At 31.4% G+C, this 24,934-nt stretch overlaps 1 protein-coding gene and 1 long non-coding RNA gene across 2 annotated transcripts in view; both read right to left on the bottom strand.

Annotated features, from left to right (window-relative positions):
- Positions 1-24,934, bottom strand: part of LOC130901654 (prolactin-releasing peptide receptor) — a 404,435-nt gene that overhangs the window by 265,853 nt on the left and 113,648 nt on the right. The gene's annotated exons all lie outside the window — the stretch shown is intronic.
- On the bottom strand, positions 892-5,936 carry LOC130901660 (uncharacterized). Its single transcript, XR_009060304.1, has 2 exons — positions 5,831-5,936; positions 892-1,635 (listed from the first exon to the last, which is right to left on the bottom strand). It is a non-coding gene; the product is annotated as an uncharacterized LOC130901660 (long non-coding RNA).

Here is a 24,934-nt window from a genome sequence, read left to right as displayed (position 1 = left end):
TTAGGAGTGTTATTGACTACATCCTGTCGACACTGCCAAACGTTATAAGAATTGATTATAGGTTTCCTAACAACATTATGTACTTTTATAGTTAGTGCATTTATTAGTGTCTAGTAACACACCGTTATCATCTATAACCTCTACCTTTTTGAATTTCAGTAGTTTCTTATCACGAGATTTATTCTGTACATATGCCGATTCTTGTGCGGAAAAATCAGGAGGGTCGTCGGACCTTGATTGATTATTTAAATCAAAGGGATCAGGATCAGGATCAGGATCAGTGAATTCGAAACAATATTTTTAGCTGTTGTATCATAGAGTTTAATTTTAAAAAATTTTCTATATCTTTATTTTTGAATTCGGTACTACAATCGGTGGTTATTTTGAAACGTAATTCTTGGTTATTTATTTGTAGACAAACCGTCTACAAATGCAATATCACTAACAAACTTGAGAGAACGGGCCTGGCCAGATCTGGAAAAGAAGTCTATATTGTTAGAAAAGGGACATTCTAGAAATTTTAATCACATCTGTGTGTATGTGTTCGAATGGCTTAGATGTTGGCGTTAAATTAAATTTAACAATGGGAGTTTTGCGATCATATTTGTTTTTCAAACATGTTTCGCAGGTTATATATTTTTTCTATATCTTCAGCCATCTTTGGTCAATAGTTGAATTTATTTAAGGATGCTTTTACTTCTTTAATCCACGATGCCCTTTTTTATAGACATGGTAGTATATATTTTTTTCTTGTTCGTCCATAGTTAAAATATTTCAAAATTTTGAACAGTGAACAAGATTACCGAGTAATTTTCCGTTTTAAAGTACAGAGCGCACGTATATATAGGATTTAAAAATCCTTTGTCGAATTTAAAAATGCTTTCCTCTAAGTTTCTTTTTGGTAAAGTAATGTTTGATGTTATTTTTTCGATAAATATTTTCATATTTACCGAGTGTTTCAGGAATATCACCGGTTGCTAAAGTTATTTGATTTTTGTATTGATTGGTGCTCGATCTACGATAGGATAGGTATGGATAAGATTGGATTCTCTATAGATATGTGTACCGCCACTGAATTGGTTTTTGGATTATAATCTTATAATGGTGGTAGAATCTTTACATTTTAGATAACATCATTCAATGTATCATCAACGTCATTTGCGGATAAATATGGTTATTCGCTTCTCAATTTCTTGTTGAATAGTTTAATCAATATCATCTAAATTAATACTAACAAATACTAACGGTTTCTAAAGCAAGTTCAGGAGGCAATCGTGACAAGGCGTCTGCCACTTAATTCAATTTTCCTCTCTGATATTTTATAGTGTATTCAAATTCTTCTAACTTAAAACGCCAGCGCATAAGACCCGTATTCGGCTCTTTAAGAGAAAAGAGCCATTCTACTGGTTTTTGATCCGCAAAAATTTTGAAGGTTCGACCGAATAATATGGCCGAGACAATTTGCATCCCCAAACAATTGCAAATAATTTTTTTTCAATGGATGTATGATTAATTTTGGCTGAATTTAAGGTTCGGGTATGGGGTGGCTGTTTTGAGTTAATACGGCTCCGATAATATACATTGATGCATCCGTCATAATTTCGAAGGATTCTTCATTAAAAGTTAATATTGGCTCTGAAATCAGAAAATTTTTGCAGTGATGGGAATAATCTATGAATTCTTTCATGTGTTCTACTTTTTTTCCTTTTACAGACAAATCGTTGAAGGTTTTGGTAATTTCACAAAATTTCGAATGAACTTACGATAATAGCCGAGAATACCTAAAATGATTTTATTTCTTTTTGAGTTTTCTGTAATCAACTACGAGACGCCATTTCTGCTATCCGGAAGCATCCATTTCCTTTGGTACTATCCTAATTGGAGAGGACCAAGGAATACAAGAAGGTGCAATGATACCTTTCTTTAACATTTCATCTATTTGTCGTCTTACCTCTACTTCGAGAGCGTAAGAATACCTATATGATTTTACGTGAATATACACTTAATAATATTGTTTTTCATGTGCTCTGTTCCAATCAAGTTTTTAATATCATTTTTCTTTAGGTCACTTTTAGCGGTGTTATTAAAACATACGTCTCATATAATTTTGATTTATAAACAATTGAGTTGTAATTGATACGTTTTTGTTACTTTCGTTAATGAACTCAACCAAAGCGAATACATTTTTGCTATAGTTGAGGACTCTGGTATATAAATATCTCCTAACATAGTCTTATCTATTAGTATTTCACCATTTATACTAGTAACGAGGATTTATTTCAGAATCCTCTCATGTGGGCCAACTGAAACTTGAAATTTAATATCGATTGGTAAACTAAATTTTATCGAAATTATAGCACGATCACTGAGAAGCCGTTTATTCCTTAGATCAATGTGAAATTCATTTTTATTAAATTATTTGTGACGATTACACCATCAAAGACTTCGTGGAAATCATATAGTATAATATGTAGAAACTGTTTGTTATTAACTCCGCGGAATGCAGCTTGAAATTTAATATTATTAGTACATACCTATAATAGGTTTCATAATCGATTTTGTACTGCCAGTATAAATTAATAATTTTAATGGAGGATTTGAATTTCTATATAGGATAATGGATTATATATTATATTAAGTTCGGTCAAGATACGGTGTTCTTGTAAGGAATTTGAGTTCGAATAATCAGTATTTTCATTTATTTGATGATTGCAGTCCTGACGTTTTCACTGTAATGATTATTACTGTTATTATTTGAAAAATAATTATTATTTCTGTTAACATGATTTTGTGACCTGTCCATGGAACGAATTCTAGAAGTAGTTGACATTAGTTGCGGTTTTGGCATTTGATTCTGAGGAATTGAATTAGGTATGAAAGCATTTCGTCTTCCAAAAAAGGGTGCGTTTGTTGGGTAGTTATTTTTTTGTATCAGCAAAGTGTTTTGCTAATCAACTCTTCTAATAATTCATACATTGTACAAGTAAGAGAAATAAGCCTATAAGATTCCGATAATGGAGGGGGTAAGTTAGGTTTAAGTACTGAGATTACTGTAGACTGACGCCATAGTGAAGGAAAAGTTTGTGAGGTCCAGATGTAGTGAAATTGGATAAGTGTTTTAAAAAAGTAAAAGGGATCTCATCAGGGCCAGCAGCGGTGTTTTTGCAATTGGCTGAAGTAGTTATTAGTTCGTGTATTGTAAAGGGCGATATTTGCTATCTTCTGTTATTTGTAAGTTAAAATCAGAGTTTAGGAGATTTATATGAGTTGATATCGAGATTAGCATTACCCTTCAACTTCTGTTCAAAGTGGCTTGTAAGAGTATTGCATAAGAGTTTTGGAGAGTGATATTCTGTATCGTTATAAATTAGGCGAGTTATGTCGAAATTAGTTTTTCGGCCTTGGATTTTTTGTTTTTATTGTATACCCTTGATGCTATGCTGGATGGTTGTATTGCATATTGGCAGGACGAGTTCCACCAGGGTACTGCTTTATGGTTTAGGATGAATGTCATCTTATCAATGTGGGTATTGACTGCCAAGAAGAGGGGCTAATTCCGCAAAGGTTTTTGTCATCAGCCTTGAATTTCTTTTTTGGGGTAGTGTTTGGATTTTATGAAAGAAGCAGTTATGGGGGGAAGAGTATTTTCAGTTTGTTGAGTTATATGACACTAATTGGAATAGAAGGGGATTCAAAGCTCGTGTCAGTGGAGTATATATATATATATATATATATATATATATATATATATATATATATATATATATATATATATATATATATATATATATATATATATATATATATATATATATATATATATATATATACTTATGTATAAATTGTGAAAAAGTCTTTGCCAGCTATATTATGAGTAGGTTTTTATTGGGAACGATGAATACATAAGTATTCGAGAGCGCGGAAAATATATTGAAGTTATTCCACTTTGGTGTTTCATTGCCACGTTCCCTATAAAAAACTACATATATATATATATATATATATATATATATATATATATATATATATATATATATATATATATATATATATATATATATATATATATGTATGTATATATGTATGTGTGTGTTTGTGTGAAATCGACTAAGATTTGTTCAATCAGGAATCTTCGGCATTGTCAACTTAAATTCAAATCAGTTCTCCAGGATATAGTAGGTATAAAAGAAGAGTACAGTTATTGATGGGCAGTGTTCATTTATTTGGCCACTGCTGTGACATGACACAATATTTACCAACAACAATCTCATAACTTAAGTTCTACCCACACTTATCTTATAGATCATCACTCTATTCAGTAGTGGAATAACAAAAAATACAATCATAAATAAATCATATTTTACTCGTTTATCATGATTATTAATATTCATTTGAATATAATTCTCCACAATGTTTCATTATATTTTAGTTCGTTTCGATTAATAAGAGTTTGTAGTTGTTATATAGGTTTCAGACGGTGCCAGTCAAAGTGTAAGATAAATCTTTGGGGAATTAATTGATATATTTGCTTGTAAGAAACGATTAGATTCAGGACACCGACTGACTTTTTTGCTAAGCCAAGCTCATAAGATATATAACCCCTCATATAACTTTCTGCTACACACACTATTATTTTTACGTACGTTTCAGTGGCCCTCAGAGCAAAATCTTATATTATATATTAAAGAAAAATTACTATAATTTTTCTTTTTAACAAGAGTATTCATTGATAAAACGGTGTAATGCATGCATGTTATAGATATATTTCCTCGCGAGAGAATATTAATCGCTCTATTATTGATATGTTGATTTGTAATTTTAACTGTTGATTTTTTTCAAAAAAATTTATACGGGATATATCATGTGACAGTGGCCAATACGCACTTTATTATTTTGAATGCAACCCTCTATACAGTATTCATATATTATTTTTCAGAAAAGGTTAAACATAATTTATGTACGATGTCCTATACCTATCTTCAATTGTTTCAGACATATTGAATGTCCCGGGCGTGACTCATATAATCGCAAGTCTGATTCATCTTTTCAAGTCAACTAAGTTGAGGGTTGAGGGTCCGTTTTTCTGCCTTCATAGAAAGAAGTCTAATGGCGTTAGGTTATGCTGGCTATTCTATCGAACCGCGGCACGCCTCCTTATCCACTGATTTGGAAAAATCAGGAATTGCTACATATTGATTTGGTAATGGAGCAGTGCAAACTTTTGAGTTTGCTGAATCAGGATATGAGTCTGCCAAAATTGGATCGATATTATAATGAAGCAGTTTTAAATATCCATCCAAGCTGTTCATATCCATCCAAGTTTTCATAAATGAAAGTCATTAATAACATGTATTTGCTTATATGTTGATTGAGAGGAGGCGAAATGGTTTTCAATCCATTTTAAATAGTTCTGGAATTTTATTTTCGTATTTAACGAAACTTCGACCTTTGGGAGGGGTGATTGAATAAAACAATTTTCTTAAAATTTGCGTCGCGTGGCTCTCAGGTATAGATAATTGGGTAGACAACTTGAAAATGATACGTAGATTACAACACGCAGGGAGCTAAGTGAGAAATAATAATTCTTCGACCTTTTGATATATTAATGCTTTTAAATGTTTTTGACTTTGATTTTTGAAATATTGATAAAAAATTGATTATTCGACTTAACTTCAGTCTTTATTAAAATACATAATGAGACACCGAAGTGGAGTAACTTCAATATATTTTCGGAGCTTTCGAATACTTAATGATCTAGGGACTGAAATTATGGTCAAATACAAGATAAGAAATATGTATAAATGTATAACAATAAGAAAATTTTACTTACAATAATTAATTGAACTTTCGGTAATTTTTGATAGTATTATTGCTTGTTCAAATTTTTAAACTCATAGAATTCATAATTCAATACTCAAATTGACGTTGATAGAAATATTGATTAATTGGAATATTGATTCCTGTTACTATAGGAATTTTCATTCACTTTTAATTGGTTAGATTATGAGTGACGTTGAACTTTCATAGGTTAGATAAGGATAAGTTGTAGTGAATGATGCTCAATATTCATTAGTGAATTTATGGATAACATTAAATTTCAATAGGTTGGGTCGTTATGAATGTAGTTGAATTTTTATTGGCTAGAATATAAATGACAAGAAATTTTATAGGTTAGGTCGTTATAAGTGAACTTGAAAATTATATGTTAGGTGAGGCTGGTTGTTAATGTCGTAGAATTTTTATAGAATTCGCATAAATTAAACTAAGGTTAGTTAAATCAGTTTTCTTATTAATACATTGATAATTTTGGGAAATAACTAAGCGAGCGAGTACTTGACTGAATCAAAATACGTAGAATAGTTTTTTTACATATATCCAAGTGCCCTGAAATCGCTCCGAAATTTATTTGGCTGAAATTTTCATTATACGTCGAAAAACGTTTATTGTGTTTTTCTCTGAGAGTTATTTTCCGTTTTCAGTTTGTTCTCAAACGAGTTTGGGGACTGCTAGAGTATGTCGTAATTATATTGCAGATATCAGTAGATGAGAAGGATGAACATTTAGGAATTCTTATTAGTAGTATACATAAACATTATTCGAGAAATAAATAAAAATTCCGATATTCTTAGAAAACTCCATTATCATCCAGAACTAGTTTGCAAAAATCAATGAAGCAAAATTGTTGCATTTCCATATCTACTTTTATTCCTCTCTTTCTACCAACTAACTGTAGAACAAAGCTGAAATTACATTTATTCATGTCATTCAACTAGGTTCACCTTACAGTTTGAGAATAAAAAATAAATTGGAAATAGTTAGTGACATTCATGAGAAAACCTTATATTCAAGGGATAATACAATTCAATTCCTTTGAATTGAGTAGTAAATTGTCTAGTTAAAATGTTTCAATCAAAATATTAAAAGAGCATAAATATCAAAAAATTCTTCATCGAAATTAGCCACAAAATCCAATAGTTTCATGATATTTAATCCAAAATATTTATTTTTTCTTATGTATTCACAAACGTGTAAGTGTATGTAACAGAGCAAACAAAAGAGACAAATAAGAAAATATGTCATTTCAAGAGAAAATTTTATAAAATTTGCGACCTGCAGGTCCTCAGTATTTAGGCAGATTTGTAATTTTCATATTCTGTCTTCTTAATCGGAATTCAAGATCAAAAATAATTTTTACCGAAAACTTTGTTTACTCGTTCATATATCTAGATACGAATACTCTCGAATTTTTAACAGGTGATATATGATTTCATACAATACTGCTAACTTCGTGAACATGTTAAAAAAACGATGAAAAAGTAGATGATGATACTATCTCCACAATTCTTGAATTTTAGATAGTAACTACTTGACATGCCAAAGGAATGATACAAGGACTGATCAACCACATATCATTTCCATCTAGAGAACTTTTTGCGATAAACGTTTTTTTTTCTAATCTATTGGTAATTCATATCAATTTGATGGAGTTTCCATTCAATATATGCATGACGTGATTAAGAGAAATTATCTTAATTGAGATAGATCTTCTTCTGTGAAGAATAGTAATATGGATATTTCTTAAACCTGGTTTTTATCATTAGCTAAGTCGTTAAATATTTTCGGCGTTATTACCTCTGAAAACTTGAATGAAACGATATAAACAAATAAAATTACCTCGTTTGACCCATTTTTGCCTATTGTTTCTGGTATATTTACGAAATTGATTGGCGATTGAAATATGTTTCGATATCAATGACGTTAGATTTTATGTGAATGAAGATTAGTGAGTTCCCTCGTCCTTACTTCATAGAGAGCTTTAGTCCATTTTTGAGAACATCGTAACATCCAAATATTTGTCGCAACAACTACATGTACAAGTATACAACCAAGGATCTACCAATAATATTTTGTGAAGTTTCAAATTTTTTCTGTATATTTCTAAGGATACATTGACATTTTCTTGAATAATCCAGACATTTACTTGATATTCTGGAAAATATATTTATTTTCGCTTTGTTAAGGCGATTTGATAGAGTACCTATATTTTGCGGTATTGTGTGATCTGGTTGAATTCGTTCCTTCCTTCTCTTTCGGAGCTCAATGTCTAAGTTACAAGGACCTTTGTACATTCTGATTTGGTAATGCGGTATATAGCAGTAAAAGCTTCAAAATATTCCGGATTTTCTTGAACATAATTTTTTATTATAATTTCTACCATAGCAGTAGACGTGTGAAAAAGCATAGTTCTCTTCACGTCTACATCTTCTTCAGTGAATAAAGGATAAACCGTTATAAGACCACCAAGGATGTTTGTTACTCATTCCTATCTTGCATGTCATCAAACAACTATATTATATTGTTTCTTCCAATTTCTGAAATTTGTTGCAGACAAATTTTTTCACATTTACAGTATCAACAGGGTTCGTGTGTACCCTCAGCTTTTTTGCAATGTCTCTCAAATGCCAAAGGCCCCTTTTGAACCAAATGCCTCGGTTACATAGTCACTAATATCAGTTATTTCAGTATACCTTGAATAGCACTTCATAATATAAAACATTTCAAATGGACCAAACTATCTATCACAAAAAATAACCAACTTACTGATTACCTGCTTGCATTGTTCATCTAGTAAAATAACATCGCGGCAGTGTGCTTCACACCTATTGATATCAGACATTATCGCTTCTCCGTAGAATATTCTGGTTTTTCACGTATGCAACTAGATTAAAATCAGTAATTACTTATCGACTAAACACGTTTTTACCTTGTATCATGTACGACGAATAATACTAACAAGCACCTACAAAATGGCGTGAATTTTTCCTATATGGTCTTCATTTCATTCTTCTTTTGTTATAATTCCACCTAGTTATCTCCAACTACTCCGTTTTTTCTTCTCAATAATTTATCCAATCAAGCAATTAAAAAACCCCTAAAGGGTACAGTACAGTCGGACGCTCCGCGAAGATCAGCGTGGCAAGCGAATTGCGGAGAAAAATACTAATATTATTATACTTGTCTTATCAGGAATTTTTCTGCTTTTGACATAATGTGTTGAATATATTATGTTAGAAGGTAGGTACATTGGAATTTCAGATTGTGATTGTTTTGGGAAGTCTTTTCGCTTTACAGCCACTCGCAGAGTAGCTCTACTACTTTCATAGCTTGTTCGCAGAATCTGCCCTTTGCCTTAATCAGTAATGCTTTCTGACAATGGACCTATGGCTTTTTTGAAAGTTCTCTGATCATTTGGAGTACTCGTTTGATACAATTTTTCCCGTAAGGCTGCCTATCGTACAACTGTATAACACATTGTATTTCAAATTTTATATACAGTCAAATTAACATTTCACTGTTAATTTTGAAAATTACGTTATTAAGTTGTAGAGTTTATTCAAACAAACAACGCAAACAACGAATGTGGTCACAATGTTTTTTATAAACAGTGGTTTATACCAAAAATTTTGGTTTATTTTGTACATATGATGAATTATTCTTATTATATTATGCAAACTTTTTGTCGATATTGGCAACGCAGGCTTCATAGCAATCCTATTTAAGCCATCCACAACAGCATTGGAATTCAAATTTAGTGTTTAGTGCTTAATTAACCTTTAACCCATTTATCAGTGACCTTGGTATCTATAATGTGTGAAATATTGTTGAATAGACAACCGTAAACGAAAAATTTGAACGCACTAGTCCACTTATTTGCAGCATTCTTATCGTATCTTGGAACATTAAATTTTTTAAATATTTACGAGCATGAATTATATGTGATGAATTATAGAACTATTTTATTTGTTTTAATATATACAACTTATCTATATTCTAATACTTATCAGCTTAGATTATCATATTTTGAGATAAACTTATGTTTATTCAAATATCTGTTTCATTGTACTTTCCAAATTTACTACATTTCTAGATTTTAGCAGTATTTGTATTGTATACATTTTTGACACAACTTAGTGGGGGGTTCATGTGTTTCTTAAATTCTTATACAGTGTGTTCATGAAGTATTGCAACTTGCTAAAGATGTCTAGTAACATCATAAATGGCGTAACTTGGCGTAGTAGATTGCCAGTACTATAGGTATTAGTGTGATATCAAATCTAAACGGATCACAAAGGCTTCGAAAGTGAATATTTGAAGTCGGTAGTATCGACGGACCAAAGTATTAAAATTTTTGAGAAATCGAATAGTTTTTGTAATTAGAAAATTAAAAAATATTGTGTACGAGACAAAAAAAGTGAATTTGCATGAATTGAGAAATATCTGATAATAAAATCATGTAAACTGACTAAGTAGAAATTGCGTAATTCCACATTAGAACCCTACCACAATTTACGAAAATAAAGAATGACATTTCTTCAATTGCTAATTTGAAGTCACGGAATCAATTTTTATTTTTTAGGTATGTATAACAATTCCATGTAATTTGAATGGTTATTTGATGTCATATAGATAAATGGCTGATAAATGTCGGAAATATAGATACACGATGTCACGATGTAGAGTGCTTGTGATTTGATAAGTAACTGTTTGAAAAATAGTGAAAGGATCGATAGTTGTGGTTACTTTATTCTTGCAAAATTATTGTGAGCCTGAAGACATAAATAAGAGGAGCAAGAATGATCAGTCGAAAACAGATTTTGCTTATCGTTGCTGTGAAATCAAATCGGTATATCTTTAAAATGCATACTTTTCACCAGAACACTTCATTGTTTTCTAATAGGATATTTCCCATTTAACGTTCATGCAGTTCACCTCGATGTTATCTTATGCCTGGTTACCCATGAATCGAAAATTGTTCAAAGTTAAAGAAATAATCAGATATGCCAAGAATATATTAAAATCACTATGATATTCGCTTTTGCGGCAAAGAGACTTCTTTTAGATCCTGCTTTAGATATAGAAACAAAGATAACATTAACATTGACATTTTACCATTTTGTCACGTTTTAGTTAAGCAATTGTCAAATTGTGAAGACTATTTGAAATATGGTAGTAAGAAGACGCCTTCTTCACTAAGACGCTTGATTCCATTTTTATGGTCTTATTCTATTTTTCTAGTCTAGATAAGCTTCACAAAAGCTTTTCTACCATCGATATACTCCTGAGAGCTTTGAAATATATGGCAATAAGTAGCAATTTCACAAGTTCACTAGCCTACTTTCGATCATTTGTATGCTTGCCTTCCACATTGATAGTTGTATCTGCAAAAAAACCTGAAAATATATACCTACAATAGATAATTTTAGAAAAACGGTGCACTCGGTATATTTCTTATTGTCTTATCCATAGTTTCTGAAACCACTCTTTAAGATATTCTCGCGTGTTCTTCACAATATTTCAAATTATTTGGAAACTATGCTGAATAAAAAAGGTGAACTTACAGGTATTCGAAAGAATTTACTTCTTAAAGCTTACGGTTTCCATGCAGGAAATTTTGTGCATCGTGTGCCAAAATGAATTAGCCATCCGTGGAGAACAACTGTTACCTATTTGGTCCTACTAATTCCTCCCACACTCCACGGATATTTTTAATTTCAAACTTTTGTCTAAATGAAAGAAAAAATATCCTATGAAACTTGAAAAAATATATAATAATTGGATATCGTTTCCAACTAATTGAATGGAAAATATGAATTCTGAAACTATCTGAAAAACAGACAAGATACACACTCTAAATTCTGAAGATCACAACATGTTATATGAATTTAACGAGTTTGTCAAGTTGTCATCATATTTTAATAGTGTGTTTCATATCGTTAAGAAGAGCATAGAGTAAACAACTTTCGGGGACGTTGGAAGCTCTCAATATTATTCAGTTTTTTTCATAGTCTTATAAATTGAATGACATTCCCTTTCCCCCTCATCATATTACTTCATGAATCACTACAATAATAATAATGTAACAACTGACCTCACTTCTGTTTATGGATTAACACAATACATCAATACACAATACAATTTCAACTTCATTCATAACAATCTAACCTAATCTAACCTACAAAAATTCAAGTTCACAAGCTCACACCAACACACACAAGATCAACGACAATCAAAAACTCCATATCTATGTCACCTGTAAATTTGAATTATGATTATTGAGCTCTGTATATATATATATATATATATATATATATATATATATATATATATATATATATATATATATATATATATATATAATATAAGTAGTTTTTCATTGGGATATATATATATATATATATATATATATATATATATATATATATATATATATATATATAATATAAGTAGTTTTTCATTGGGAACGTGGCAAGGAAACACCAAAGTGGACTAACTTATATAACAATATATTTTGCGAGCTTTCGAATACTTATGTATTCATCGTCTGGGACTGAAATTATGGTAAAATACAATATAATTAATATATCTTCCAGAACTTATTGATTTCTTAACCAGTCAATTAAAATTTTATAATCTTCGTTTCTTATGAATTTAGTATCAAGAAAAGGTAACGATTTTTCAGTATTCTCCTTTTCTATAGTAAATTTGGTGTTCAAAAAATTTGTTGGTAATTTCTATTATTACAAGAGAAATATGAGTTGTTAAAAATGAATGTTATTAATTATAATAGAGTTTCTTTATTAAGATTTCAATTTTTAATTATATCGCTCCATTTATGTTGTAGAGCTGTAAGGCATATATTTAAGTGTACATTACTAAATAGGGATATTAGATCCAATCCTAACAATACATAATTCAGTGGTAATATCATATTATCAAAAGTTTCTTTGATTTTAACGAAGATTGTTTCGATTCATGATTGTGGTTAGTTAAAATGTTAGTTGCTTTCGCTATAACATTTCTTTCTCGTTCATTTTGTATGAAAGAGACTATGTAAGCAATGTTGCCTATAATAGTTTTGATTGAACTATAGGTTCAATACTGAATTTAGGCACTAACGATAAAATCTGTAAAATATCCTTGGGTGTCTTTGTACTTCAAATATTTTTAATCCAGTCATCATGGCTTTTAAAAATTGAATTGATTTTTTTGTTAATAAGATTATTGAGTTTATTCGTTTGTTTTTTCTTAATTTTATGAAATAATTTATTATAAATAACTTGTTGTCCTGTTTTTTTTATAGTTTTTCGTTTCGACTTTTCTTTAAGTCTTTATCAATATATATATATATATATATATATATATATATATATATATATATATATATATATATATATATATATATATTGCGTTTTTTTTTCAACGTCATTTTGAATATTGAATTTTGAATTCTATGAATTTACACTCAAATTTAACTTAGAGCCACCACATCTCACTTAATCATTTCCCAGACGATGAAGACGTATTCGAAATATATATTTTGATAAAGACTTAAAGAAAAGTCGAAACGTCAAATTTTATCGTTCTTCCAGAAATCATTAAAAAACTAATTTTAAAACAGAAGATACCTAAAATCACATACATAAAAACAAAAAGGTTGAGCCACTTATTTTAAGTAATAAAAATTCATAATGACAAATTATATGAAGTTGTGTGATCTAGTGATCAATATAATTATGAAAATTGTCATTGTCCAATTTTAATTTGATCAAAGGCCGCAATAGGCTAAAACATCGAGACTTTTTCTGTTATTAAACAAAGTTTAATGAAAGGAAACTTGAAATCAAAACCATATAAAATAAGGTATAAGAAATGAGAAATTTAAGTAATTTTCATATTCTTTTAGAAAAACTTTCGTTTTTGTCATATAAACCTAACAATCATCAAAATGGTTGGTGAGTTCTTACCATACCGTTAGAATTGCAATAGACATATTTCTGTTCTTACCTTTCATCTACTGAAGCAATGGCCAGAGGTCATCTGAATCGATGCATACGAAAATTAATGGAATGGTACAAGAAATTGGTTTTCTATTTATTGCATATTACAGTGTACACTTCTCCTACACCAACACTCACAATTACACTATCTGACGCGATAACCAAGTTATCGTCTTCAGAGACTGGAAATAAACTAGTTCACTTGGTTATCGAATTGCGCGTTTATACGAGTATATGTCCTTTACTACTTCTGACTCCCTACTAATTTTTAGTTTGAAGTGACTAAGATGTTTTGAAGTATTACAAATCTATTCGATCTTATTAGGTATAAGATCTCATACAAACTCTTCTTCATAAATGCATAGCTTCAATAAAATAATTCAATTATTAATAAGAAATATTATTGTTATAAGATTTTTTGATGCACATTCTAATTCTCTTGATTATAATATGGTAACCCGAAATTTTAGTCTGGTAGAAGCAGAAATAAAATTCAGATAATTGTGAAACAAATTATAGGATCAAAAAAGTAAGCTCTAGTATACGCACATGGAGTAAGAGTTCAATCATTGATGGTCAATAATATAATATATCAAATCAATAATATATGAGAAAGGTTAATTTGTAAATAAAATACAAAGCAGCTTAGAAATAAATAAGGGGACATCAAAAACGTCATTGTATGCACATACCTATGTGCTACGATTGAAGAGTTATACAAAATGCAAAAAAGAAAATGAACGTTTTAAAAAAAAGCTTTGAATGCGTATTGTGAGAAAAAAATAAAATGAATTCCAATAACATATGTTTATAATATCCTCAATCCTTGCAATTTCCTTAGCAGGCTTCCAGGAAACGATAAAACTTAATATCTACAATTCTTTTGAAAAATAGGCATTTATAATTAATAATCCAACTTATAAACAATGTTTCTAGAAAAACTAAAACATAAAATAAATATAATCCTAAGCAATTATTAAGTAGTGTTCTTCCGGAGATACAGAATGTGTTATAGATTTCCAGAAAGATCCACATTAAATAACTTTCTCTAGAGATATCTGAAATAACATACTAGTTGACACTTTTCGGAATTCCATAGATGCGTGTTATCATCGCCCGGGAAGGCTGTCAATTAAAAGGTGTAATAACTGTGCTCACGACACTTGAAAGAATGTTTGGTGGGGTCGTAGCTAAGAGCTTGAAGAATAAAATCTCATTTCATGGACAACGTGGAATTAAATAGTGTATTTTATCGTTTTTTTTTTGAGTTACTGATTGAACTTTTTTTCCAGAATTTCTGACTATTCTGTATTAAATTAAGAGAATTTACTTGTGTTCTCAAAACCTCATTCTGCTCTCTATAATTGATGAAGATTACAACTGTAATGACATTCTTATTTATTAAAACAATTTATGAATAATGAATTCATATGACTAATGAATTCATACACACGGCGTATCTTACATACGTGATTTATTCACAACCTAACTATTCACTAAAACTCACACGTTAATAATTCACTAACACGTACCACACTGAACTATTTTTAAGAAATATCCATTCAATTACACCGTTTATTTCACATTTGACTATATCGATGTGTTCACTTTGGAAAAAAATTGTCATTTTCTGAATCTTCAGTAAATTTTAGACATAATTCATGCGTTTACCTCAACTGTTTCAGAAATATTAAGTATTTTTAAATTAATTACAAAAAATACTTTAGAAAAAAAAATTATTTTATTTCACAAATTTCGTGGGGATATGTCAGAAGTATTGTATAGAATTGTACAGAAAGCTAAACCCCCGAACTAAGATGACTTAAAAAAACGAATCTCGTTTACGATTGGATCAGTTACGCCCGATATGATAACTAACGACATTTTTATACCAGATTAGCATGTTACTAAGACGTTCATTGCGAACATTTTGAATTTGAAGAAATCGACGTGCCGAAACATTTTCCATAACGTGCCCCCATTTATTCATCAACAAATTCATTCCATTTGGCTGTTTCATACTGTATATTGGTTCGTTTTGGAATTACTATAATGTCGATATTTTATAGGTATCATGTAAATGCTAACTGGGATGTGAGGGTATCTTTTTCGAAAGACAAGATCCCTTTTTTAATAAAGTTCATAGAATACGAAAACACATTTCACACTCTTTATTCACCTCCTAAATCGTATTCAGTAATCGTATAAATCCACGCTTCATTTTAATTGATAGTCCATGGTTAATGTTACTCTAAAAAACTTCTCAAACAAGACTTAAAAAATAAGCCATAAGCTGGAAACTGTAATGTACACCGCACTTTTTTCACGATGACTATGACAATCACACACCCTATTATTTGATGTCCACAAAGTTGAAGGCAATTTACTTCTCAGCATCTGTCAAAAACTGACAATCAACAGCTGAAACAAGTTTCATCATTTTGCGAGTTTTGTGGTAAAAGTTACTCCAGATAGATGCAAACGTATAAAAATATCAATGGAATATTACGAGTACACCTGAATATTTCGTAACCTGTGCATAATGGTTGCTATAACTTGAGTATTAGGTATTGTTCAAGTAAGATTGATTTTTAATATATGTATATCGTGATATTGGATGGTAATTGGACACCACTTCAATTGAAAGAAGATTAAGCATTCAAATTGATTACGTCATCTATCAAAAAGTAGACTAGAGATAATTGGTCTGGTTGAAAGCAATATCTTTATTAATAGTGTAGCACTGTAGGATCGGAAAATTAATGTCCCCTTCACAAATACAATCACTACAAATCGAACATATAATGAGGTTAATTTATATTTATTTGGATGTGGAGTAATCATAAGAAGTAGAGTACATCTATGAAAAATTTATGAATTCAAAGAGAAGAAAACTGTCTGAAACTGAAATAATTTAAGTCATTTTTTTTAAATTTGAATGACAAAAGATATCATTTTATATTTAATTGAATGATTAGTTACTATCTTGTTAAAAAGTTTGAAAATGGTTTCTATCTCTTCAATAACTAAATTTTCTTCAGTAATGAGGGTTTCCAGCATTTTTTCTATCCCAGTCTTTAAGGGGCATTTCTTAGTGAATCATTTAACGTTTTTTCTACCTAGTATTACTCCTCCTTTAAGCTTGTTACTGTTAGAGATTTCTGACTTCTATTGCTTTGAGATCCAGACTAAAGGCTATCCAATACAAAATATTGATCCCAAAATCCCTAAGCAATTATCTCGATTTCCTCTACAAACCCCACTAGTGTATTGGTCAGCATCCGCCCTTCAAATTCTCTGACACTGGATAAAAGTTTCCCATCCCAGCTCACAGTAACCTTCCTTCAGTTAACAATAATTCATTCTCCTAATATAAATTGTTTCAATGATAAAAACTTATTACTCAATGACCGTTCATGCAGTTAGTGAATAGGGGTGAGAATCAATATTTTTTGTTGTGATTGAAAGGTGGAATAACGTCTTCCATGAATCAAGTTACCAACTATATATTTTAGTGGATAGGTGATTACACTTTGATTCTGATTTGGTATGAGGTATATTCATTTCAAAAGTAGAATACTGGAATTAAGATAAAAATTATTAAACAACGAACTAATTTGCTTCCCCGATGCACATTTATTATACTAGCTAATTCTTTTTAAATAATTTAGTTAAAAGATTTTTTGTAGTTGTCGAAGAATAAAGATCGTCGCCAACTGAGAATTTTTTTACTTTAGATTGGAAGATGTACTGAAAATAGCTAATTATACTCGGAACAATATGAGTGATTATAATGTGAGTGCGTCATTATCACAGAAATATATTTAGCATGCTCAAGACATCTGGATAGATCACAGCAGTGTCATCAATTATGTGATTTGAGAAGAAGAATACAAATCAGAATCTTTAAAGAAAGTCCTCAATTAAATAATAATGTCAAGTTTTCACCTCACCTCAACTAAAGATCTCTTGCTCTCATATTATTGACATTGAAAATGATTTCAGTTTTCAAAAATCGATGTTCATACATTCTTTTGAATATAATAAACTTCCAAACGCTGGGTTTTTTATGTACGTCCTATCTTGTGCTATACGCAATATATGATAGAGCCTTCTTAGTTTATGGAGTACAATTTTTCTCCTACAGATTTTGGATTCATTATCTCTTTCTTATACTGCTAATTTTTACCTCTCTTGGTCTTATTTTCCATTTATCTGCGCTAAATTAAATATTGATATTACTATTTTTTGATATCTTATTCCATCTAATTTGCCTACTACTTTTTTCACGACACATATTTTTCTATACAATGGAATAATCTTATATTAATTTTATGATAGAAAAAGCAGATTCATGTTTGACGAAATATTGCAGCTTTCGAAAAGACACTTCTTTATTCAAAGTTTCTTATAAAAAAGTGAGATTAACTTATCTTTCATAATTTGAAATGGCAACATGAAGGTTGTCTGAGAAGTTTCTGAATTCAGCTCAAGATATCAGCATTTACAATATTAAATGGTAAATATATTTACGCATGAAATTTTGTCCATTTTGGACCTAACTTCTGTTTGACAATCGTATAAGTGTATCATTGTGAAGATTTGTATGGAAATGGGGAAAATTGAGTATCGAGTTGTCATTTAATATTTCTTTTTAGAAGGCAGTACTTCTTCGAAAATGAAAAAGGAATTAGAATAACTGCGTACGGCGACTCTGTATCCTTATTAAAGGCCGCAAAATTTTGGGTATCTGATTGAAACGTGGTCGTATCAGCTTGACTGTCGAAAAGCGTTCGGGATGGTCAAAAACTGTGATAACCAACAGTGGCAGTGGATTGGTTTCATCAGGCGGAAATGTGATGCCAACCGTTTTTGAGATCTTCAAAAAAGGAGATGGAGAAGGAATTGTTTCCTCATCAGGATACCGTTCTTTATCACACTTCGGCGATCGTCATGGCTACCACCTTATACACTAGATATAGAGAAATCAGACGAAATCATTTTCGCATACGTTAACGAAGAAAGACTATTATTTGGAAGGGTTGAAAGTATCGCTGTATAAAGTATATACATACTAGCCGTTTTTGTGATTGGAAGATTCTAGGTTTATCACTTCGAATATTTTCATGTTGATCGGCTGAGCCAATATTTTCAATTTGGTAAAGTTGGTTTGGCTAAATTAGTGATCCAAACTTGTATAAATAATTAAATTGACACGATAGTTTACATAGTATTGACAAAAATAATATTACCTGTTTATATTGGCGATCCATGTTCAACGAAAATATGACTATTATGTTGCTTCAGATTTTTTAATCTCACTGTTTGTTGATTCAAGGAGTCATGTTGGAAGAAAATTCTGTGGAAATGTCTTTATATTTAAATATCGTTATAGATAGATATAATTTGAATATATAAAATTTGTGAATCTCATTATAATTGAATATTTTATCAAGTGAGCATATATTTTTGTGGTACTGTTACGTCAGATACTTGACGTTAAGTTCATTGACAATAACATCAGCCTTTTCGTTTTCCGTATATGAAAATAACAATGTACTTTATCATGAACAATAATTTGATGAAAAGTGTATTTATTGTTTTTTTTTTTCATTTATTTAGAAGCCCACAAAATTTTAATTATGGATTTGACTATAAATTTCTTCATCAGCTTCTAATATTGTATTTCTATTAGATTGAAGAAAGAAGGGGAAGGAAGTATTTCACCATCTTAAATCTACTTTTTATTTCTTGTTTCAAGTGTTTTCAAATAAGTTCTCCCTTGTATTCTTTTCTCTTTTCATATCTAATAAGTATGGTATAGGTAGGATCACGTATAATTACACAATCATATCTATTAATTGCCGCTATCGCTCGGGCACAAAATAATTCTCAACTAGTAATGTACCTTACATCCCTAGAAATATAAATACCTATTTGATTCCTAAAAAAATTCATTCAAAATGTAATTCATCCGATGACTAATCACTTTTAATACAATGATTTTCGCTTATAACTTATAAATCGTAGCTATTTAATATAACCCTTAATTTCTTAGTAAGGTTTCACGAAGACTCTAAAACTATAGATAAAAAAAACCAAATGCCTCCCGCCCCATCATATAAAACATTACACAACACAACTAAGCCCTGTAAGGAAAAACCTAAAACGCTTGCCACTGAAAATCCTAAACTTACTCCCACTTCTCAAATCTCTATTCAGAACCTCTATAAGAACAATTCGTCCAATCTCACGCTCTCTGAAATCCAATTCACGGCATTTTTAGAAAACTCATACGGTAGTTCTGATCCTCTCAACGATGCTTTAGAATTTACTCCTAATATCCCTGGAATGTTAAATGATTTATGACTTCTTTATGCTGAAACAAAAGAGCGATCTCTGAAAAACCGTCTCACTCGACTCCAGAAACAACTTAATCCTGAGGATCTCTCTGATAACACAAGCGTTTCTTCAGATAATCAAACCGATGATGAACTTAATTTTCCTCACTCGGAATGCCCTAAACTATTAACTCCTTAAATCTCCATTCAAAATTATTCAATGGAATTGTGATGGATTTTTTCCTCGCCTGGAAAGAATCCAACAATTAATATCAGATATGCGCCCTGAAATCTTGTGTTTACAAAAAACAAACTCTAAAATAGATAAACTCCCTAAATTAAAAAACTTTGAAGGATATCATTGCACCAACTGCGCGAGAGCTAGCGGTGGCACCTTTATTTTCATTTCTAATGAACTATTTTCCTCCCCTCTCCAAATCGCTACAGATCTTGAGGCTATTGCAGTTTCCTTCTGGTGCCCAAATAATATTACTATTCGCAGCTTATATATTCCTCCTAATTATACTTTGAAAGAAATAGAACTTCTCATCCTAATTTCTCAACTCCCTCAAGCATACATTCTTTTAGGTGACTTAAACGGCCATAATACAATGTGGGGATCCAATATCACCATGGGAAAAGGAAAAACTGTCGAAAACGTAATCAATTGTACCGGCTCCTGCTTGCTAAATACAAATACAAACCTGAATTTCTCATCCGCCACCTTCTCATGTATTGATATTAGCTTTAGTGGCCCCAAACTTGCCCCTTCACTAAATTGGCATACTGCTAATGATCTTTATGATAGCAACCATTATCCTATTATCATATCCTACGATATCCCTAATCAAAATGATACTTTATCCAGAAGGTATTGGTAATTAAACTTATACGTCTCAAACGGAGTCCAACCTATCGGAATTATCTCTCACGGATGATATAAACAATAACATAATGAGAATCACAGATACTATACATTCAGCTGCCAATCTGTACATTGGTCAAAATAATATCTGTCACAAACAAAAAACTGTCCCTTGGTGGAACTCCAGCTGTGAGAGTGCTATAAAACAACAAAAAATAGCACTTAATTTGTATCGTAGTCATAAAACACAGGAGAACATTATTAATCTGATACAAGTCCCACTTAACTTTGGAATAAAATTAGACAAATTGAAGGAAACAATTCCAATTAAAAAATTCCCTCTCTATTCTATAACAATAAAATAGTGAGTGAAAATGAAGAAATCAGCAACATTTTGGCAAAAACCTTTGAATCAAAATTTAAAAATAAAGTTAACTTCACAGCACCCTCTATAAACAATATGCCATGTCTACGAATAAAACGATAAAGACGAAAAAGATATTACCTCTCTTAACTGCGCATTCTCCTTCTTAGAGGTTACCTCAACCCTCAGTAGATACAAAAATACTGCTTCCGGTCCCGATGACATCCCGTACATATTTATTAAAAAACTCTCCAATACAGGTTTACGCATGCTTCTAGAAATTAACAATTTTATATGGATCACCAATCAATTCCCTAACCAATGGCGTACTTCTACGATAATTCCTATCAAAAAGCCTAAACAAAATGTTACCTCCCCGAACTCTTTCCGGCCCATATCACTTACCTGTACCATTTGCAAATTATTAGAAGAGATAGTTAATAAGCAGCTTCTATTATTTTTCGATAAACATAATTTATTCTCAAAAGGACATTCGGGATTCCGAAAACATAGATCGACCCAAGACAATCTGGTTTTACAACAATTCCATATTTCTGGAAACCTTAATAAAAAAACAAGAGGTCATTGCAGCTATATTTGATATGGACGGCGGTGCTTTTATTCTGTCAGCAGACAGTCAATTCTAAATAAATTAACATCACTATATATCTCCGGACACATATTTCATTTTATTCGGAATTTCCTAACTTCAAGAACATTCAAAGTCTTTGCTAATTCTCTCGTTAACCTGTGTCCAGACTGGTGGAGTTCCCCAAGGATCGGTTATAAGCCCCACTTTATTGAATCTACGATATTTGCTCTGATCTCCTGCCTCCCATCAATTATGCCTTATATGCAGACGACTTGGTTATTTACTGCCATGGCACATCTACTCCTACTACAACTAATCTAATTCAGTTAGCAGTAAATACCCTAAGTAAAAATATAAATCACTTAGGACTAACTTTTTCACAAACAAAATCCAAAATTATCAAATTTGTTGACGACGACCTACATTATCCCTTACTATCCTTATTAATAATGACCGCCTTCCCGTTGATGATCACTGTAAAATACTTGGTCTAACATTCGACTCTCGGCTCACCAGCTTTACGCCTCTGTTTAGGTGCTTTACTATCTAGTACTGCAGAAAGCATTTACTGCGAAGCTAATGAGCCCCCTCTTTGGATCGGACGGCAGCAAATTCTGCTTCCTTATGCAGCCTCCGTATCGTCTAACTCCCTCAATCCTGTCTACTCGCTTTTCACATCAAATTCTAACACGTTACACAACTACTCAGCCTTGCCACTATTAAAACCTATCCCTTTAATTTTATCACAGCTGCTTGACGGCGTCATCCTCAAACAAACTAGTCTCCTATCCCTATCCCCTATCCCCTTTAGTCATCCATGGACTATCAACATTCCTAAATTCAACATATCCCTTATGAGATACAATAAGCATACAACACCCACACAATGTTATACACTGATGCATCCAAAAATGAAACAGTAGTAGGCTGCTCTGTTACAACGTCACAAATTGCCATAAAATCTTCCCTAATCCTATCAACCCGTAACTTTCACACAGGCGAACTATTCAGCATTCTACAGGCCATCAATTCAATCTCTCCACCTTATAAGCTCGTCGCCATATGTGCAGACTCACTTGCCTCTATTTTATCCATCTAAAATATATTTACCGAACATCCTATTGTCCAATCAATACATGACTCGTACCAGCTTATTTCATCCCAAGGAATAGCAGTTGTTTTAATTTGGTTACCTTCCCACATTGGCTTCGAATGCAACGAACTAGCAGAGCAACAGGCAAAAATTACAACTACATCTACCGTCACCGACAATGTAATTATTGGAAAGGATTTAAAATCGCAGTTCAAAAGAAAATTCAGAGTTACATGGCTGCAGCATTGGGACACTATTAACACGTCAAATACAGCGCTCAATTGGTAACCAACCTATTATCTTCGCTGGTCTCTCAAGGCAAGACAAGACAAGAGTAAGAATCGGCCATTCAAGATTTACTCATGGATACCTTATAACTACTACTCCCAGACCGTTTTGCTCCAGCTGCATCTCGTATCTGACCATGAAGCACATTTTGACCGAGTGTTGCAAATATACCATCGAAAGATGACAATTTCAGCTTAGCCTAAACTACAATGAAGTCCTTAACAACTCGGAACAAATCACCTCCTTACTTCAGTTTCTCAAAGATGTACAACTGTACCACAAACTATAGAACAATTGTGTTACTATGTATTTGTATTCATACTGTATACTTGTATTAATGAACCATTTCATATTTAATGTATTTCGGATAACAATTCTTCAATTCAATAATTTTTCTGATCATTCTCTTTAGTACTTCCCAATCTCTACATATATTAGGTTTGATTATACTTGGTATGTGATTAATTAATTTAGTCAATTTCAAAGATTATATACACGGTCAATTTTGCAGGTTAACCACACAAACTACTTCATTAAGAACATCGCGTGCTTTGACGGTTTGTAACGCGGGTCGTACGTCAGGTTACAGAATTACTATTAATAGTAGACCCAAATAGTGACCGCTCGATTATTTCATACTGGAAAACCTTTGCAGCCTATATTAGGTTCATTTGGTTAACTGATATGTTAGTGAGTTTGCTTGGTTAAAATTAGCTTCATTAATAGTTTTCATGTTATCGATTTCTGTTATTAGTTTTTTTATTGCTGAAACTTGAGATGTGCTTCCATAATCTTTGTAACCTTCGATAAAATTGAAATCTGGCGACTGTTTTCACTGTTAGAAACTCACTTCATGTGCTAAGCTTCATAATTCATAATATAGTATAAGCAATATACAAAATCAATTGCACTCTGGAATGTTTTTGAAGATTTCAATTTTCATATCGGATGTATATCCAACATCGGTTCACTGATATAACAAGATCTCTAGTATTTTCAAAAGTTATATTGGAGTATACTGAAAATTAAAGTAATAACAACGGTCACTAAATTTAGAAGATGCCATATAATGATAAGACCAGTGAAAATGTATGAAACCGAAACAATCATTATAAAAAAGAGAAGGAGGATAGTAGTGCGAAAAATAACGAGAACAATATATACTAGTGCCAATGAGATCTTATTATCAACAGAATATCATACTACCTTTGTCTTTTGAGCGGCATCTGAGAAAGAGCCAAAAAAGGATCAGGTAACGCGCTGACGCATTGACATATTGAAGCAGCCAATCACTGCTTACCTAAACTTGTAACAAGATGCGATGAAAGAAAAAAGACACAGTATTCCTGTAATTGACATGCGCACTCGTAGACAAACAAGTTTATATACCACAGAGGTCGCTCGGAAGTTTTAACGTGGAGGTACGTATGTAGACGGGATATTTTTGGGGAAAACGTCGTATATATACGACGAATTTCAACATCAGAGTATGCACGTCAGCCTACAGAGAAATTTCATCGAGTAAACACGTACTTTAGTGAAGTGAAGTGAAA

This window comes from Diorhabda carinulata, chromosome X (genome assembly GCF_026250575.1).
Source record: "Diorhabda carinulata isolate Delta chromosome X, icDioCari1.1, whole genome shotgun sequence".
Taxonomy (NCBI): Eukaryota; Metazoa; Arthropoda; class Insecta; order Coleoptera; family Chrysomelidae; genus Diorhabda; species Diorhabda carinulata.
The sequence above is the reverse complement of the archived record's forward strand: the minus strand, read 5'-3'. Positions and strand labels throughout refer to the sequence as shown.